A 6,693-nucleotide genomic window follows, 5' to 3' on the forward strand; every position below is an offset into this window, starting at 1 on the left:
TTGATGTACGCAACAAACGCAGCGCTGATAACGTATTCGACCATAATCTTGTTATCGCTGAAATACGTTTGCGCGTCGCATGTGTCCAACGACGGGAGGAGAACGTTTGCTGCCACTACGACGTCCGCCGATTGGAGAATCCTTAGGTGAAAAGGGCCTTTGTCGAACAACTTGAATCCCCTTGAGCCACCCGGTGGAACCGTCGAAAAGCAACGGACCGGCATCAAAAACGCCTTCATCACGATCAGTGATGAAACCTTCGGCAAAGCAAGCAGCGGGCGGAAGGAATGGATCTCGTAAGAAAGGAGACCTAACTGAATGCGGTAACTGGCGTGGCATCACGTTGCTCTGTATTACTCTCAAAGTACTCTGTAAGGTAATCCTCGACCGGATCCAGGAGAAGATCGACTCTACTCTCCAACGGTAGCAAGCTGGATTCCGTGCTGGCCGATCATGTGTAGACCATATCACAACACTCCGCATTATATTGGAGCAGATCAACGAATTCCAGGACTCTCTTTTGCTTGTGTTCGTTGACTTCGAAAACGCGTTCGACCGACTCAACCACGAAAATATCTGGGGCGCACTTAAGCGTAGAGGAGTTCCAGATAAGCTAGTCCATCTCATCGAGGCTCAGTACGAGGCCTTCTTGTGCAAAGCTTTGCAGGACGGCGTCTTGTCCGACCCAATAAGGGTTACTGCTGGCGTGAGACAGGGCTGCATTTTATCATCGCTTGTATTTCTCATCGTTATGGATGAGATATTAGTTGGAGCAATCGACAGTAGACCAAATCGAGGATTGCCTTCAAATCCTCTAACGATGGAACAGCTAAATGACCTCGACCTAGCCGACGACATTGTCTTGCTCGCACAACGCCGAAACGATATGCAGAGCAAGTTAGATGACCTGACAACCTCTCCGAGAGCCCCAGCAGCAGGTCTCATAGTCAATGTAGCAAAAACTAAGTCTATAGTAGTGAACACTGACAATTCCACCAACTTCAAAGGAGCGGGACAACAAGTTGAGCAGGTAGACGCATTTCAATATCTTGGTAGCCACACAACGCCCGATAATGGTACCAAGACTGATATAACCACCCGGATAAGGAAAGCCAGGGGTGTCTTTGCAGGTCTGTCAAACATTTGGCACTCAAACCAGATCACTCTACGTACGAAAACCCGAATCTTTAATTTAAACGTCAAATCCGTACTGCTATATGCCTACGAAACGTGGTGCGTCTTAGCGGAGACAACGCAAAAACTGCAGGTATTTATTAACCGGTGCCTTCGATATATCATTCGTGCCTGGTGGCCTGACAACTGGATATCCAATGAGGAGCTCCATCGTCGGTGTCATCAACGGCCAATAGTCCCAGACCCAGAGGCTCATGGCGACGCAGCTTAGCCAACGACATCCGGGCTGTAGACGAGAACCTGTCCTGGCGACAGGTAAAAGCCATGGCGGGTAACCGTCAGCAGTGGTGATCTCTGATTGCATCTCTTTGTTCTGCTGGACCGGCGGACATGGACACATGGTTAAATAAAAAAATCTACTGCAGACGGTAACTTGAAAACTATTTGCTCAGCACATGAAAGCAACCGCTTTCCGGTTTGACAAACTGTTCGTCAGAAAAATCTTGTTGATCCGATAACTCAGCTGCATAAAGTTGAAGAAATTCGACTTCTAATAATAAGTTCATAATGTGCCCTCTAAGTTATTGGTTGCCTTAAAGCAACTCTTATTCCAGATTATAATCTCCATATGTATAGGTATGTCTGTCTGCTTTTGTGATGTGTTTGCATGTGTGAGTATGTATTTCTGTGCGTCCATATAACAAAATAACAAAACAATTATCGCTTGTTGCACAGGCTATTAGTCTTGTTTAAAAATACTAAGACGTAAGACCTAGTTGATCAAAGCAGGAGCATATTTAGATAGCAATGGGGTAACGCCCTCCTTGCACTGTGAGAATTAAAAGAAGAAATATTGTAAAATACAATCGGCTCTATAGTTTTCAACGCTATTATACAACACATGTTTAATTTTGTTTATCCAAAACATTAATATACTCATGAAGCAGACATTATAACATTGTACCTACGTAACTGTTCAAAAAAATTGTTAATCCACCATGTGATCCAATGCAATCTTTGGTAAAGCTAGGATATGTAATAAATTACTAAACAAATGGGTGTTTTTGCATCGATGTTATCAATTTTTAGTATCGTATTTTTATTATACTCTTTATAACGTAGTACATTTACCCCAAAAAATAACTATTCGCGATCGAACCGAGAACAAACTTAATCGCGCATAGCACTAGCTAGTACGGCGGGAAACGGGCGCTGCGCTGTGCATCACACGACCCACGTCTGACGTAAGTGCTAGCCTTCGGTTAAGTGGCTGTCCCAAAACAACTGAAACAAGAGTACGTGATGTATACACATTTTTATCTGCGGTGCTTTCCCGGCTTGTAAACGTTCGAAAACATCGCATTAACATTGTACACATTGTTTACACCCGTTCGTTATTATTGTTTGGTGTTATTATCACAAGCGGTCGGCAGGCCTGGCATGGGCGGCGGAGGGCTCCGCTGGGTGGAAAACCGATACAGTACATGTTGCATGTCGGTAGGAATCGGTTTCAATCGAAATGCTGTTATAGTGATCAGAGTCCGAAATTGAAAATCGTCACGCGACGGTGCAACAATGAACCGTTAATTCGTTTAGTGTGAAACAGATTCGTTTTAACACTGTTTTTCGTTAGCTTCAGCGAATCGGGTTTCAATGTCTTCACTTGTTGTTTGTTGTCTGCACCGCACAGTGGGGAATCGTTGGCCATCAGCCAAACAAAGAAAGTTCATTTTGACTCCCCATTATATTTTTCCTGTAATTCTATGCAATTGAAGGGTTCAAATGCTAAATTTTGATCAATACGAAAAAATTTGAATTTTGTTTGATTTTTGAAAATAGTAAGTTTAAGTGTTATTTTTTTGAAAAATAAAAAAATGATGAAAATAGGACTCACATGCAAGTACGGCAGAGTAGAATATAAAATTGGCTCATTTCTCTTATCACCGTGGCGCTCTAATTACGGTTATTATAGAAAACATGATCCTGTCTGTTCGTGGAAAATTAACTATTCTTAATGGTACTATTCTTTGTTTCTATTCTACATCGTGAGCTACAGTCATTATTACATGAGTTGATAAGCTCAATGATTTCATTAGTTTTTATTTTTGGAAACATAGACATGCTCATTAGTGTAAATAAAATTATTGTATCACTTAATCAGCCAATAAGTACTTACCGAAAGAGAAGAATGATAGCCATGTTTTGCACATTTTGAGTATCACTAATATTTGGACAAAATTCACATTCTGGATAAAGTGGAGCTGTTTTTGAAAAATCCATTAGCTATTGTGAGGTGCGTTCAGAGCTGGAGTGTAATTCTAGCAGCTAGGTTGATCTTTGTTAATAAAAGATGGAAATATTTTCAAATGGAAATGACGTATGTATTTGTCAATTACCAGAGAAAATTCAAACATATCTTTTTGAAGTTAATGTCATGTCAAGCATACGCATATCGTTATCCTAATGCCAAAGCCGACTGAGAAGATAGGCAAACTTATTTAAAAATGTAAAAAATATTCGAGTTAATTTAACAAACAAAAAAATTTAAAAATCCATAAATAAAAACCAAAACAAGATGTGTGTACAAGGACACATCGACAACGAATGACGAATTTCAAATTTGATGCAGTCGCACTCGATGTAATGTAATCCGATGTTACCCGGTTCTGTTGCTGAAAAGGACTCACACAACCTATTGGAAATCAGACAAGCGCCGTTTGTCAATTGTCAAACGTTTGTGTGATTTCTAATTGGCAGAGAAAGCCGCGGACTCTCGTTGAGCTCTAGTTGAGAACTAGAAAGAATGATAAGTACTGGAACACATCGAAATAGTAAAAAACAGTCTTTCTGCAAAACTAGTCCTATTGCCAGCCGTCGATTTTGTGACTAAAAGTGAAAAAATCACCAACAGGAAATGAAAGTGTAAAAATCATAAATCATCTATAAGGGCTAGTGTCGTGAGCACTTATTCATGAGATCTCTATTCACTACTGAATACTCCAATAGAATGATAGACGTATCCGACAGACAGGGTCCAAAAATAAACCATTCATACATCAATCCATCGGACCGATTCAGGCCTGTTCACCGGAAACAAATGCGTCGGTATAGGAAATGTGGCAAAACCCAACGCTATCACCTCGATCCTTTGTCGTATTTACAGTTTTGCTTTCCACCCACCGGGGTTAGCTAGTTTGATCTGGGTGTAAAACGCCTCCAGCACAAATTACACATTATAGTTACATTCAATCGCCTCAAAGGCACTGGCGGCCACCACCCCCGGTACCGATGACCGTCCGGCTAGAATGGTCGATAAATTGAATAATTATCGAACTCAATTAATAAGAGGGGCCTCATGTAACATTATAACTAACCGGCCTGAATGATGACACATGGATACCACGAAGTTGGCGTAGCAGTTTTACGCATATAGAGACAGTTTCCATCAAGGACTTCAACGCTGTAGGTTTCGTAGAACAACCGACTGGAGAGCGAGGAGGGTTTGGTTTATTTCAGTAGCAGTTTAGTTATAGTTATTGTTTTCCCCACAGGTAATTGATTTTTAATGTGCTGATCCGTCTGCCTTTTACGGCCTAACGTCTTACTACACAGCACCGCGCTGAGCGAACGGACGCCCTGGGCTGGTGATGTGATGGAAACATTGATAGTCACCTGAGCGTGATGGTGATTGTACGTTTGATAGACGGCTCTGTCGTGCGGTTGTCTAACGTTCCTGCACGCTGCGCCGGCATATGTATACACTTTTCGAAGTGTGTGGTAATAATAGTCGATTGTTCCGGGTATTGCGGATGCATCTCAGCGCCACAAAGTTCTAAACCATCAAACCCGTAATATTGCTAGTACGGCAATATAACGGGTGGCAACTAAAATTTTGGAGATTTTTCCTGGCTCCTATACTCAACAACAAACAAGCTCAGAGAGAAATGAGAGTATGTATGTGTTAGCTCTCTCTCTCTCTCTCTCTCTCTCTCTCTCTCTCTCTCTCTCTCTCTCTCTCTCTCTCTCTCGCTCTCTTCTCTTTTTGTCAATATTTTTTGTTTTGTTTATGCTTCCCCAGTGCTGCTTAAAATCACGACGAAACAAGAAGCATGTCAGGAGCGCGTTATACACACCTACGAACAGCCCCAGAAATCTTGGCAAAAACTATACGGTACAACATTTAAAAAGCAAATATGTTACGGCTTCGACTGTTTACCATATCCTAAGATAGACCAAGCTCGTGTTTTTTTTTCAAAAATCAGAGGGGGGGTGTGCAAGACACGACCGCATATATAGGTGACGCAGGCCTACGTAAATCTCTTTGTAGTGATAGTGGCATGTATTCATGCTTGTAAATCATTCAATTCTTCATGTATACATGCTATATGCAACATATATACATGCTACATGCGTTGTATGTAACATTTATCAAAGTAGTAACATTGCATACGTTCTATTATCAAAAGATTGTGTATTTGAAAACAATTTAACAAAATCAAGAACACAAACTATTGCTTTCCTGCTACCTTACTGAAATTAAAGATTGTTTTTATTATCCATGGTTTCCCACGTTGAAGGGATTTTACCAATTTAATCCTATTTCATGCAACAGCACATCTTTTCACTACACTTCTAATGAAACGGCAAGCATGCGTATTCATACAGCGTCGTATTATAACCGAACAGTACAGCTGTAGCACATTTTACCAACACAGTTATCAAGTTCGCCGAGGTTTAATCGTCTCGCAGTAAAGAATTTGCGATCTGTTGGGACAATGAACTTGTGTCATTTTTTCTGGCACACTTCCCTAACACAGACATCAAATTGGACTAGGTTTAATCGCGTTCGTAAGAAATCCGTTGGCACGAGGGGGTTTTGTCACTCTTTCTGGCGTACTTCCCAAGCAAGGACATCAAAATGGTCTAGGGTGTTTAGAATTGCGACTTACGAGTGTCGCCTGTCGCGGTGTTAAGAAATCTTGTTGAAATGAGGAAACCTTGTCACTTGTTTTGGCTTACTTCCCAAGCACAGATATCAAATTGGTTTTGGTATAGGTTTAGATCATCGTAAAGAATCTTCCAACCAATCACGAAGCGAGAATTCTGGTAAAACATAGGTTCATCATTTTCAATTTTTCAATAGTTCAACATCAAGAATCCAAACTTTTCTTCACTTGGGTCAATTCTTATCGATCGCAAAACCGCTGAAGCGCTCAAAACATATCATTTTTCGTGACGCTCGCATTTTTCGATTTTTTGGAATGACACCCTATCTCAAAACTTGCCGTAAGACGTAGTCCTACGTCAAAAATATTAATATCCTAAGATGCCCAACAACTATTCGCAAGCAAGGTAGTGGAAGACCAGCCAAAATTATGGACGCAGAAGGACATCGTTCTCTTTTTCTCATGCCTTCAACAACAAGCTCTCTGGAGTGGTTATCAATTAAGATGTGCACCAGACAAATGTTTGAAGAAAATTTCGATCCTGTTTCTACAAAATCATCTTGCAGATGGACAATACGTATTTTGCTCGGATAGAGCATTATCGCATTACGCT

General features: G+C 41.1%; 1 protein-coding gene across 1 annotated transcript in view; it reads right to left on the reverse strand.

The window, feature by feature from the left end:
* Window positions 1-2,114, reverse strand: part of LOC128745401 (uncharacterized) — a 91,487-nt gene extending 89,373 nt beyond the window's left edge. Inside the window, exon 1 of the mRNA XM_053842473.1 lies at window positions 2,103-2,114. The gene's annotated coding sequence lies outside the window, so the exon portion shown is untranslated. The remainder of the gene's footprint in view (window positions 1-2,102) is intronic.
* Window positions 2,115-6,693: the final 4,579 nt, after the last annotated feature.

This window comes from Sabethes cyaneus, chromosome 1 (assembly GCF_943734655.1).
Source record: "Sabethes cyaneus chromosome 1, idSabCyanKW18_F2, whole genome shotgun sequence".
Lineage (NCBI taxonomy): Eukaryota > Metazoa > Arthropoda > Insecta > Diptera > Culicidae > Sabethes > Sabethes cyaneus.